General features: G+C 46.8%; 1 pseudogene; it reads right to left on the reverse strand.

Moving 5' to 3' along the window:
* Positions 1-449: 449 nt before the first annotated feature.
* On the reverse strand, positions 450-4,974 carry LOC149348655 (uncharacterized; annotated as a pseudogene).
* Between the last annotated feature and the right edge of the window lie 8,416 nt (positions 4,975-13,390).

The following is a 13,390-nucleotide window of genomic DNA, read 5'->3' on the forward strand; positions in this document are numbered from 1 at the left end:
TGTAATCAAACCTGAAAGTGGACTATCCCAGGCTTAGGCGGAGCGTAATTCAACAATTATCAGCCGGACGAAATTCAACGGCACAGTCGAAGACAGCCTTTTGAGACAAATGTCGTCCTCCTTGTGAACTTCGTTGTGTATTCACCAGCTTAACGTGTACTGTAATAAAGTTTCCAGATTTTTGCCCCAATGAATAAACAAATGAATGAAAAAGGCAGTAATTATTAAACGAATACAAAAGATTATATAAATAGGAATTAGACAAATAAGTAATCTATTCGCAACCGAAGCTGAAAATTATTACATCAAGAGCAAGCTTCAACGCTTGCACGTTTGAGATCTAATAGGAATGAATCTTTTCTTGTGTCGAACGTTCAAAATATTCCAAGATTGCAGTGCTTCTGGGCGCGGACCTTGACAACGGCCGGGCGACAGCCTCAAAATACAACCTAATTCGTCTCCAGTGAAGCGGACGATGTCGTCGTTCCTTCGCCGGCGGCCAGCTGTGCTTTGAAGCGGTCCGTGAGCCAGCGCACTCCGGCAACGCGGTCGAAGGCGCCGTAAAAATTTCCGGGGCAGTCGTCGTGGACGTCCTCGTAGTCGACGTCGAACAGGGCGAAGCTGACGCGTGGTTGCATGCTGTGCGCTAGGACCGCCTGCGTATGTGCGCGCCGTCAGAATACAGGGACACGAAAATGAAATACTAAACCAAGCTGGAGAGTTCCTGATGTAACAATAGCGCAAAAGGAACGACGCAGACAAGAGCTTGTCTGCGTCGTTTTCTTTCCGTCCCTCGTGTTCTTTTTGCGCTATTGTTCCATCATGAACGTTGTCCAAATTTCCCAACTTTCGGCTTTTGCTCAAGCTAGAGAGACAGATTAATGCCACGAAGCAGTGAATACCGCGCATTTTCGTTACTTTCCATTCGCGCAGTTGGAAATATAAGTTGCTTTATTATGGCTTATAGTTTGAAGGTTTAGCGTCCCAAAGCGGCTCAGGCTATGAGGGACACCGTAGTGAAGGGCTCCGGAAATTTGGACCACCTGGGGTTCTTTAACGTGCACTGACATCGCACTTGCACTGACACTTTTTCCAACCTACATTAGGAGTATCTAAATGATCCATTAATCTCTAGATGTCTTGATATCCGGTTATTTAAAACTGCGTACCATTGGTAGAAAATTTCCTCTTACTTCGTGTCCGAATGATCCAGAGTTGGCTGTCATTTTTGTCGAGATCAAAACTACTTTGGTAGACAGTAGAAGTTCGCGAAGAAGTAAAGGGAATACGGTGAAACTAAAGCTTTCCGCGTTGAGAGGTATTGTAAGCTTTCGGCGTGATGCGACAACCAAAGACTGCGCCGGCTGGATCCATCACCACGCGAGGTGCGAGGGGACATTGCGGACCCTGGTGCCTTGGGGTCGTACCCAGGCGTGCTTTACAACAATTCCTGGCTTAATCAGAGTACCCAGGCGAGCTTTATAACAATTCCTGGCTTAATCAGATACCTGAGATTGACTACTCGGTATAACTCTCCCAAAAGAAGCCAGCCTTCTTCCCTGAAAGTTTTCCCAGGTTTCTACAGTGAACGACGAACGTACTGTGTTTCGCGCTATTGAGGACTAACGCGAAACCCTGTTAGCAGTCATAGTACTTTCGGCTTTCAGTGAAAAAAACCTGAATGAACCGGCTAGTTTCCTTCGGGAGAGTTAGCCCGATTGATTGATTGAAGCCACGTTTATTCCGCATTAGAATGCGCCGAAGGCTCTACGGTGGAAGCGGAGGGGGTATTGTAAAGGAGAAGGGGTAATGCTGCCTCCGTGTTATTTAAACTTCCTGGAGGCGGCTAAGTGGAGGCTGCGTGCCTCTCGTGAGCACTGTGGAGCTGATCGCCGACCAGCGGCGCCTCCGAGTATTGGATGAACACGAGGAGTACCCATCAGAGCCCGAGGAGTAAGTCTCAGATATCTGATTAAGAAAGGAATCGCTACAAGGTTTCGCGCTATTAGGTACTATCCGGGTTCGATTCCGGCTGCGGAGGCCACGTTTCGATAAAGGCGAAACGCAAAAGGCGCCCGTGTGCTGTGCGATGTCAGTACTTCTTAAAAGATCCCCAGGTGGTAGAGATTATTCCGCAGCCCTCCACTACGGCAGCTCTTTTTTTTCTCACTCCTTCCATTATCCCTTCCCTTACATTGGTGATGGCAGCTGTTGATGATGCATGCTAGGCCAGTACAAAAACTCAGTGTCGTGCATATGTGTATGTTTTATAATAATCTTCTGCTGCCCGTATGCACTGCACGTACCTTCTTCGTTATGGTCTGCAGGCTGTCGAAGGTGAAGGTGAGTCTCTTCTCTTCGTTGAACGTGTAATTAGTGAAATGGCCTTCGTCAACAGCCGTGAGATTTTCACGGTAGTTGGGGTGGTCGCAAACCTGGAGGAAAAAGAAAAAAGTGTGGGTATATAGTGATGCAGTCGTGTCAGTCAATTAATACGAATGTCGATTTCATGCAGCTTGAAATAACATCTTGTCTTCTTTCGAATCGGCCTCGAGGAAGCTGTTGTACTAACGATGGTAGACATCTGGACACAGACATCTGGACACCGCCAATTCCGGAAATAAGAAGCAAATTGCTGCAACTATCCTGTTCAGTCTGTGTACAAGTACGCGTGCTTAGCTGCTCATGCACAAGCTAGAAACGATATGCATTTTAGCAACTTGTGAAAGTGAACCGAAGCTCATATTTCAGTTCACAATTCACCTTAAGTTCACGTTCAATTCACCTTATAACTATTGTGTGGTATATAGAACATGGCAGAAAGCTGTGGCGGTACTTCATGTCTAAAGAATATATGAAAAAATAAAGTAACATAGATTATAGTAGTTGGAACTCCAGCCATCAGTAGTCAAACTGCATGACAAACCGTAACATCGAAGCCTTCGCCCTTCCTGGTATCTTTTGCAGTATCGGAACGTAACTGAGCATTCCGACCGTATTGCAGTGGTAGTCACTGTTTCTCTGTGGCGCGAAGAGGCGGAAGGAACGTTAGCGCTTGCGGGGAAGAACGTTGCAATCCGGCGATATTTTTATGACGCCTTTTAGATAACGATATTGAGCGCAAGCAACGGGATTTATATTTCCCGGCCGACAACTTTTGCAATACGTGCTCGACGACACGTTCACTATGCCTTCGTTTCATTCGTTTACTGATTTTGTGCGGACAAGAAGATGAAAGGGAAAAATTCATTAGAATCCAGGCAAAGAAAAGTTTTGAAGTATATGGAACATATGCGTTCTTTATGAATTGCGTTTTTACGCCTACAGGCATAACTATATGTATCAGCAGCGCGAACAAAACCCAGGAAGATGAAGGAGAAGATAGTACAGAGGGCTGAACTTCCAACTTTTATCTGAACAAAACTGAACCCGCACTTATATTGTCACGTTGTAGTGACGGCAGTCCAGAAATCAGGAATACACCAACAAGACTTGCAAACGAAGCTCTTTATTTGGGCTGACTTGCGCCCGCAAAAGAACTGAATCACTCGGCGGCGGCGTATGCAACAAACGTGCTCGTCAATCGTCGAACTATGAATGCCCGCTGCTCGCGGCATCGTTCAATTTAAAGCCGGCAAGGAAACTTCGAGATAACAGGTCTAGATCATCTAGAGTAATCTGGAAACATGTAGATGCAGCTCTTCCTGGCTGTGATCAAACGAGATTAGTCCGGCCGCTTCTCGCGTCACGAACAAAAATGATAACACCCCTTTCCTGCGGCCTTGAGCGCGAACGAACGGACACTACAATGATACGTGGCAATATGCACACACCAGGTAAAATCCCACCAGGGGTAGTAGTCAAGGCGCGCGATCGAACTGGGACCCACACGAAGTCCAGTGCATCAGAAAGATAACTATAATCGCACTATACAATGAGTTCCATGAAATGAAGCACGACACGTCTTTCTGTGCTGTATGTTTAAGTATTGATATTTTTATATTCCTTTATTTTGCTGTTTTTCAATGTCTGTATGGCTTGCCCTGCCTTGTATGCTGGGCCCTGGGCCTCGTCAAGCTGACAAAAGCAGCTTTTAGCCCAGGTGTCCCACCAGAATTTCTTTCTGGAAATAAACTGAAACTGAAACTGAATGACATGCGGAAAGCAAGAGAATGTAAAAACAGGGTTGCATGTGCGCAAATGGAAAAATGGAAAAATAGAGTTGAGAGAGCGAATTTTGCTAAAAAACATGAGAAGGCGAGAACACGGTACAAAGGTAAGCGATACGAAGGGTGACCGCCAACAATTCACACGGCTAGAACGAAAATCCAGCATGTGATTTGTCTCCTAAAAACTAGGTAAAATCAGATAAAACCAGACAGAAAGGTGATTTCTTTTACCTGGTGTGTGTATATAAGCGCGGGCTCAGTTTTGTTCAAATAAAAGTTGGCAGTTCAGCGCTCTGTACTATCTCCTCCCTCTTCTTCCTGTGTTGTGTTCGCGCTGCTGATACATATGGATCGCAACCAACTAGCCCGGTGGATGGTGTTATTCAGGCATAACTAGCTTAGTGCCCCTTCACGAACATGCACACACACGCTGTCCTCAAAGGAGCAGACCAGCGAGAAAACGTACCTGCGCATAGCTGCCCAGTTCGCTCGCGATGTTTACGGTGCAGGGGCTGCCCGGTGCGAAGTCAGACTCCTGCTCTGCGTGCATGGGTGCGAACCAGAAACCCTTGAGCGAGAAGGACACTGACACCGGGATGCTCAGGTTCAGGTAGCCTCGCTCGGACAGCAACTCGACCACATCACGCTGGGTGGGGAGCAGACACATGAGCAGCAGTCAGCACGGGGAGTATCCACAGGAGAATATAGGAGGACAGATGTAATGATTAGAGCCTAATATTGATACCGCTCGAGGTCCGTTTCCTACGGGAGCTATCTTAAACTCACACCCTTAGACAAACTGCATAACTTACGATTTCTGTGCAAACTTTCTAGCTGCCTGTTGGTGGCGAAACAACTAAGACAGTTTACAGTCGAAGAGCGTCGGCTGATAATTGGGGAAAAGAGGTCAGAAATATTTCCAACGAAAAACAGAAATCACAATGGAATAATAATAATGGAGCGTTGAACTTAAGGTCCAGCCGTCAAAAGGCGTACGCGTATTAAATTCGTAGGGATATGAATATAGAACCTGTTATAAATGGAACCTGGAATGAGCAAGGAATCGTTTTATGAATATTCAAGATGCAGTGTTTGATTCCGGAAAAAAATCTTGATTTATTTAGGCATAATCTTAAGGCCAGGGCATCTTGGATGGCCTCAGAGGTTGGGCGACGCGGCAGGTTCCAGGCAGGTTAAAAAAACCAGGCCTTTATGCCTGACCTCCGTGGCCATGTCTAATGGGTAGCTATCGCCCGTCTCATGCACTGAGATGTGGCGAAAGTTTATCTTTCGTTATCAACAGGAAAAGCTGGTTTTTCTGTGCGCATAACTTCACAATGATAACGCGTTCATACACTGACTACGTCTTGCTACCCCCCAAATATACACCAGTGTTGCGTCTTGAGCAAATACAGCCGTAACTGCGAAAGCAGCTCCTCCCTGTTTCTCACCCCTGCTCACTGAATATTCGCACAAGTAGCGCATATTCATAAAAATACTCGATTCGTATTCAGTTCTGGTCTCTCACTAGTGGATTTGTATTCGATTCCGTTATTAGTTAAACTATTCGTATTCAATTCGGTAGCATTGGTACAGTACTCGTATTCGATTCGGTTTGGAATAATTAGTTTTCCCGCACCCGTATAAAAGAAACAAAATACAGATACCGTAGTCATCGGCCGTTTTCGCAAGCAAAGTGCGGTAAAGTGATGAGTTTATTTATCATGGATCTGTGAAGCTAGGTTACACTGTTTTAATTTCGAATGAGACATCACAGAGTTCTTTTCGTCCGTGACTTAACGAGTTTGAATCGACTGACGGAAAAAAAGCACGCAATTTTACAAAGAACAATAAAAAATGAGTCGCTGCTGAGACAGCGATCGAATATCGAGCGTTAACACACCTAACATAGGTCACCGCTTCGAATCCCTGCCGCGAGCAAGACTCTAACCTAACAAGTAGGTTTATGCTTCACGAAACTCTGAATCGTGCGAATCATGCAAATTTTACTCGAACGTCGAGGCGAAGTGGCCTGACTTTGACGCCTGCCAGACAGGGATATATATACCGGATCGATAGCGATCGTTATTATTTTATTCCATTATGGAATCTCTTTGGTTACCATGGCAACCACTCGATACAATGTCGTTACTATGAAGGCCGTCATCTTGGATTCTATCCATGGAAACAGCACAACTCTGAAGCTCGAAACGCGACGAGTAGAGCTGAAGCTCCAAAAAAAAAACAAAAACAAAACAGTCCTCACGGTTCCGTCAGCACATGTGGCTTACAGCAGTGGGTGCAACCCGACCACCTCATGCACAGCGTCAATTCTTTGGACCGACACAAAGCTGTGCCATTGTTGTGACGCGTTCTCTCACGATTACTCACGATGGGGTGCTCGAAGCGCGTGTACTTGTGGTCCCACGTGGTAGGCCCCGTGATTCGGCACGGGATGTTCAGTCCGTGTGTCTCTCTGAGGTGCGTCATCGCCACCAGCATGTTCACTTTGAAGCCTCTGCGCACAAGTGATTAAAGGGCTAATTGTATTGACAGATTTAAAGCGATAATTATGTGGGGACTAGTTGGTATTCCACCGACAGCAAAATGCGCTGCCCTGATGAGCGATAATAGTTTGGACTATTGGGCTAGTGGTAGAACGTGGCGCCTGGACTCCGTAAACAGGCTACACTGGGAAAAGAGGATGAGATAAAGAATGACTCTGTCTCGGGTTCGTCTTTGCTCCTGAGAGTTCAACTGTTTCAGAGAAAGGTGAGACGAGGAAACCTGGATCTTTCAGATGGAACACTAGAGAAGCGAGCGCTCTGACTCCTTGTCTTCTCTTGTGTGTGTGCGTCTCATGGTGCCTTTAAATGTTTGTAATGAACAGCTACCAACTCTCTCAACAAGAAGGTTTCGAGAAACGAAGCACGATCACTTAGTCGCTGCGCTTAAATGCCTGATTTGTTCTTCGCTCTTTGTGAGCATCTTCTTGTGGGTCGTCTAGATATCGCTGTTACTCAGCAGCTGATAGGTGCTGAGGATCGTGTTTGTCTGGACTGGTGGGATGCGCATCTTAGCAGCTTTCACAGAACCTCCAGACACAAAAAAGCGGGAACAATACACAGATGCTTTATGATGACGACTGTGAATGGAGTACTTTCCAGGCTAAAACGAGTCTACAAGTCTAGAAGTTCGGGCGAGTTGGTTGTTCATGGTAAGGATTGTCACAGCGGCAAAAGGGACAGCGCGATAAAGAAGCTGACGCACACAGCGCTGCTGTGTCCGGTTCTTGTTCATGCTTTTGCTTTCGCGCTGTGACGACCCTTATCATTAAGTCACAGGTCAATGGAGTGTCCCGGACTTGCGTCGTAAAACAAAAAAAAAGCTCCCATTTTCTTGACGGCCAAACGTAGTGGAGTAACGTGCAACGGGATTTTGAATGTGTCAGGTAATGTGGCCCAGGGCAATTTGGCACGTACGGACCTTGGTTAAGTGTCCTCGTGTATAAACTTCTCTTTGTGCCAAGGTGGCGGGTGACAGGCCTGGTAGTATTTTCTTCGTTGCCACCGAAGAGACGTTGAAAAAGAATATATTGTGACAAGCATACCTGCTCAGTAGAGTTCTAGTCAAGCTCTTGAGGGTTTTCCTCTACGGCCGCCTCATCTTTTCACATGACTGAATGCTGAAAATGCTCCCAAAAGCAAGAATGTTGCATTATATCATGCTACATTAGCCATTGTGTCATAGGGGTTTTTCACTTTCAAGTGGAACACACAAGGTTGCCGATGTACCTGGTTGTGGAAAGCCATTGAGTGATTGGGCACGTTGAGCTTCTTTAAGACGCTCTGCAATCTTATACGTATGCACTTTAGTGCTAATCTGTTATTGCAGTAAGGCCGCCGCAGTTTCGACCAAACAGGCAAACGTACGCTCAGAGGCCATGCGGCATAACACTTAGGCTGGTGAAACATCACCTGGTAGCTACTAGCCCTACACTGGCGGACAGGGAACAGTCAAAAGACTCCAGCTTCCCTCTAATTTTTCCTCGCATTACTTCTTCGCTGTCGCATCTTGGAGCCATGCTTCGAGGTATAATGTGCCTCCATTGGAGTGGGGCTCACATGACAACGTCGTTGATGAGGTCGATCTCCGCCTGTGTCTGGAGCGGCGTCATTCTGACGCCGAACACGATTCCGCCCAGGAAGTGCGGGGTCTCGGAGTCTCTCGTCCTCTGGAACTGCCGCAGCAGCTAAAAAAAAAGTTCCGTCTCGAATGTACAGTGGTGCTTGCTATTAGGTGCAACGCAACAGATTCTGCAGGTACTATCGCGCTCAATACGAGTTGCAACGCGCGGTCATCGACCGGGGTTCGTTCCGTGGTGTGCCTCCTTCAAACAGTCGCTCGGAATTCTGGGAGAAACTTTTTCCTGAGCGGGGTTGCTGTTGTTTCCTGGAACAGCAGTTTTCCCAGAATTCCGAGCGACTGTTTCGAGGAGGCACACCACGGAACGAACCCCGGTCGATGACCGCGCGTTGCAACTCATATTGAGCGCGATAGTACGTTCACTTAAAGGGCCACTGATGACAACTAGAAGTTCGTGCCTGTAAGCCATAAAAGATCTAAAACCAAAATACGGATGTCGGCATCCCCGGCCGGTTTCGAAAACAAAATGCTTGCGTGAACATTGACTTTCTCGCGCGGATTCCGGAGGCTAGGCATTTTTGCCAGAAATTTCAAAATGCTGGCAACCTGTCGTTTTCGTTAAGGACGTCACGAAATTGAATTACTGGCGGGAAGGTTCGAAAATCTGATTTTCTGGGCCATCAATATGTATTTTGCTGTCGTACAAACGTCGAAATAACCATAAAAAGAGCGAGAATCAATTTTTACTGAGGAAAATATGTAATGGAGATCTCATCTTCCCTTTCAAGAATCGATATGCTTAATAACCAGTGCCACCAAGCAGCAAGTCAGAGGAAGTTGAAAATAAAGATTTTTTTTTACACCTGTGAATGGTGAATGAACATATTTCTACAAATGTACTCATATTTGAAACATCGGGTAACATATAGGGTTGGAAAGGCCCAGCAAGCAGAAATACGCTCGACGGCGTTCATCTAAAGCCAGCCACCGGACTTCGATGTACAGAGTGTACGCTTCCCACACATTTCGCGAGATTATTTTCTACTCTGTTTATACACCTGAGGAATCTGTTTTGCTTGCTTTCCGGCGCTATATTATGAAGCTAGCCTTGCTGTAATAATGTGGTACTATTTTATTTGTTCAGTTTTATTTTTACAGCAAAATACTCTCTGCAATGCCAGCCGAGTGGTCGCCATCGGTGCCTATAGGTATATTGAAACCGGTATATCCAGCTTTCACTTCGATGACATTCTAGTAGTGCTTTTCAGGTTGGAAGAGTGTGAATCACTTACGGTGTCATGCTCCGCGGAGCCATGCGATGTGCTGGGTGATCCACTCTTAAGGGGAACAAGTGAGTGTATGGCCGCGCTCCCCGGAGCGCCCGTGCACTCAGCACGGCCGTGGATGGAAGCAAAGTGGTTGATGGGAAAAAAATCTGTAGGTGCTGTTTTACGTGTTCTGCAAGTTCGGTTTGATGTGCAGTTGGTACGGATGCACTGGCGCGCAAGAAGCGCATCCATACATTTGCGTATTCACCTCAAAAGTGTATCACCCTGTACAAACACACACAAGTCCGCGCACTCTTTCGGGAGGGCGCTAACTCCAGCGATGTTCATGTTGATTAACTTCTGGATACGAGTACGTCTGGAGTGTCCTGAGTTCACGTGCACGCGCGATCGTACAAGCGAAGAATACACCTCGAAGCGGCAAAATACGTGGTGTACTAACATTGAACAGATCCAGGGTGGCCTTGATGTTAACCTCGGCAGGAGACGGGGAAGTCTTGGCGTCGAGCACTCCGAAGTGGAAAATCCCGTGCTGGTGGAATGGAGCCAGCAGTTCCGTACCGTTAGAACCTTCCAGCATTTCTTGGGCCTTCTTAGCGTATCTGCACATGGAACAAAGGCGCGCAGGTTGCGCGGGAAGTCAGTAAAGCAATAGACTGTGACAAAAATAGCCTTTGTTTATGCTTGTACGGTGTTAAGTTTCGCTTACTCACCATACCTTCGCTTAGCTACCTGCCCGTACCGAGCAGTGCTCAACTACGAAGTAGTAGCGTGTTCCCAAAGGCAGCAGGTACCCGGTGTTACCAGGCACCATGCGCATGGTGTACAGAAACAATACAGTCTCTGGTTTGCCTGCCGTGCTTACCGGCTTATTGTTTTGAACGGTGAGGAGAAATTTGCGACTCGCATTTTGTATTTACGGTAACCCTACATATCTACCAAGTAACTTGCTGCGCGACTGCTGCCCTTTGGCGGAAGAGACAGGTTTGTCGCAGGTAGGGAATTTGAGGATGTGTGCTACTAAACTCAAAGTGCGTATTTGAATGCTGTGCCTTGGTCTGTCTACGTTCATTGGGTATTGTGAGACAAGCGGGGATAAACTGATTTTTTGGTTCTGAAAATTTTAAAGCTTCATAATAAATCGCATCGTTACATCGCCACCTCGGCAGAAATACTCCCCAACAGCAGTAAAGCGGTATCCGCAAATACTGGCAATTAAATTAAAGCCGCTCTTTTTTTAACGTCCGATCAGAGTCAGCTACTCTTTACTTACTAAAAAAGAACGCGGAGGTGCATCCAAGGCCAGCAATAGCTTTTAACGATATTTTTTTACCTCTGTTTGGAGATCTGCAGTGACTTCTACCTCGAGCCTGAACTTACTCGTGAACAGAGTTAGCACGATAAAACGCAGACAGCTGCAGGAAAGTGCGGATCAAATTTAAATCTATTAGAGACTATTACAAGGACTTCATACGACATGGGAAGATTATGGTTCACACACACGGCTGCCGAGGAAACTTCTAGTAGCATGCAGGCTCAACCGCGGCACCATCCAGGGCAGCCGCTCAGAAATAGATCAGCAGGTGAGCAGGTTTACTGATATACGGCTAAAAATGAAGTTTTCATGAGGACACAGGGGCGCAATAAAAGACAGGGACATAGAAGTAGACAAGGACGAGCGATAGAAGTAGACAAGGACGAGCAAGGAAAGCGCTCGTCCTTGGTCTACTTCTATGTCCGTGTCTTTTATTGCGCCACTGTGTCCTCCTGAAAAGTTATGAACCAACACGCCCAAATACAAGTACTTCTAAAAATGAAGTACCTTAAAATATCCGTGCTTCTGTCATTACTCACGGTTATTTTGACAGCTGCATCTCTAACGCCTCCTTTCTGAAGCACTCTCACGACAAAATGTTAGGGTATATTGTTGAGCTAGGAATACAGCGCCTCTTGTGTTCACCAGCCCTGCCTCTTGCCCGCATTTCTTTACGCCACATCTTCTGAGGGTTCACGGGAGCATTGCAGTCGTAGACTGTACAGTACTGTCCAGAGCGTGCATCCATAAACCAGCCTAACTGTACGAATAGAGTGAGATGAATTGCAAAAGTGAAATCAAGCGCAAGGGGCATGCATGAACACGAAGGCTTGTTCTGGATGTATAAGCAGGCTGTAATGAAGATGGTTGACTCGCCCGAACTCGAAGGCGACGCCAAACTCCGACCCAGCCCTCTCACTGGCTCGCTGCATAAAGTTGGTCAGCCGTTCGCTGGGCTCCGCGCCTAGCATATCGCGATCCCGGTATCCTATGGCTTCGTAGAAGATGATGGAACAGTAGCCGATCGGGGGCAGCACGATCCAGTTGGAAAGGCCGTCGGCGCCCAGGGTGCATAGGACAGGCATCGGGTCGCAGATCACGTCCGCTAAAATGGGGACGAGGAAAAGACGGAGATGAGCATACAGAGTGAATACGAGCGACAGCATTGGGCGTGCTGGTTGCGAATGAATGAGAAACAGGGACTAAAACAAGGTGCGGCGACGCTAGCTGTACGGTCACTCCGTGCATGTTAAAATGTTCCGAAGTTCCGAGGAAAACAGAAGTACGCGGGCACAAGAAGTAAGCGGTTGAGAAGGGAAAACGCTGGACTATAGGGGTGCAAGAGCACAGACTTTTGGGCTAGTTGGTTCATAGCAGACACGTACAAGCGCAAAAAAACACGGGCAGAGAAAGAGTTGAAAAAGGATTTGCCGGGCTAGTCGGTTCATTTCTGAAAAAAAAAAAATTAACTGCGCGAAAGGGTTAGGACACAAGAGAGACACATTCACGACACTTAGAAGCGCCACTTAGATGCGCTTACTTAGATGCGCCACTTAGATGCGCTTCTAAGTGTCGTGAATGTGTCTCTGTTGTGTCCTAACCCTCTCGAGCAGTTAAATCTTTTTTTAAGAGAAAGAGACTTGGACAACACGAGCGGTTACTTCCAACTGAAGATTTATTGACACACAAACACAATTATATACACCTTGATGCATGACGTCGAACTTATAGCCCTGCCGACATCACCCTGCCGACATAGGAGTGCGTCTGTGTTGAGGGCAGATAAGATTTTAGAAAAACAAAAGATAACTAAAATCATATCACTACGTGTCTTTAAGTGAGCAGGAAGATAAATAGCACTTATTCAATCAATTTTAGATTGGTGAGTGAAAGGTTCCTATTATCTACGGGCGGTGTCCTCAGTTCAGGACTCCTCCGGTTGTCGCGATAACCGTCGCGCTCATACAAACAGCCGTTGCTGGCCTTGCGGGTCTGAGCTCAACAAAGCAGCCTCTTAGAGAGAGAATGTATGGTTAGCGATGGGCGGCTGGTTGATTCCCGGTGGGTTGGGACATTTCCATGCGGAGGAGATGAAGGTATGGAATACTGGAAGGGGGGGGGGGGAGGCGGTGCAGAAGGGTTTTTTTTATTAGAAGATTGCTGAAGTGTATGCCTGAAGTCGGCGCCAGGCCTTGGTATCCGCTACGTTAAGAGATTTCTATTGTGGTGGGAGTGTTGTTCACGCATGCATGGGAAACTTTGATGGGCAATATTTGTTTTATTAAAGCACAGTTGAAGTCCAGCGTTTATCCCTGTCAATCGCCGGCTTGTTGTGTTTGCCTCCTTGCGTTTTGCTGATACCTTCTCAACAACCCGACTGAAACGAACAACAGCACCGCCTAAAGCCTGGCCGGAGTCCTCGATATCATACTTCGTTTTGTCGCACTGCGTATATGCTGTATTATTAATGAACG

The sequence above is a fragment of the Amblyomma mixtum genome, chromosome 4, assembly GCF_055824585.1.
Source record: "Amblyomma mixtum isolate Tamu chromosome 4, ASM5582458v1, whole genome shotgun sequence".
In the NCBI taxonomy this organism is placed as follows: Eukaryota; Metazoa; Arthropoda; class Arachnida; order Ixodida; family Ixodidae; genus Amblyomma; species Amblyomma mixtum.